Consider the following 859-nt stretch of genomic DNA (forward strand, 5'->3'; position numbering starts at 1 on the left):
ATTTCTGCCATCTTATAATAAGTACCTACCTAAATATAAGGGAAGGCATTTTATATATGGAAATACCAGAGTCCAGACTTTAGAGATATATGATATAGATATTCATTACAAAATTAATGATGCATATTGCGCAGATTTAGAAAATCCATAGCCTATTCTCTGAAATATTGCAGTTCTAAATTTCCAATAGCCTATAACATTAGGCTATCACATCAATGTGACATCAGTCATCAATCATACCAGGTCTCATAGTGTGGCACAAGAGTCGTTGTAAAATTTATCTCAAGGTCATCTGGTCGTTGAACAACCGCATGCCAGTCGATAGGATTTATGCAGTCGATAGTCGATAGGTTTCTTTAGTAGTTCGATAACTTAACAATGAAAACACTAGTGACTAGTCGTTAATAATGAGATAACCTTAAGTCTGTGTACATTATATTCTTTATATCCAACAAAAACCTAACAGATAATGCATTAATGCTTAATTTTTCAAACCAGCAGTGCCTTCTTAGGTTTCTTTACTAACGAATTCACCGCTTCACCTCACCGTAAATATTGTGCGTAAACAAATGCAAGCTTTCCCTATAATACGGAGGTCACACCTTACTCTTATCCAGAACTGCTTACTCAGTTTTAAATACTCAATCACCAGAATTATCAAACCTCAACTCTATTTAATATATGGCTACTTGCATTTGTTCGACAAATGCGAGCCACTCACAAATGGGATTCGCGAATTTCATATTCTCTCAGGCATATCCAAGAATACCAGTTAGTTACAATGGGAAGAAATTAAAACTACGGATGTGCACCTCTGTTGTTCACGTGCGTACTGCAAATTTAAGCATAACACATTCCC

Source organism: Hyalella azteca, unplaced genomic scaffold (assembly GCF_000764305.2).
Source record: "Hyalella azteca isolate HAZT.00-mixed unplaced genomic scaffold, Hazt_2.0.2 contig16900, whole genome shotgun sequence".
Classification (NCBI taxonomy): domain Eukaryota; kingdom Metazoa; phylum Arthropoda; class Malacostraca; order Amphipoda; family Hyalellidae; genus Hyalella; species Hyalella azteca.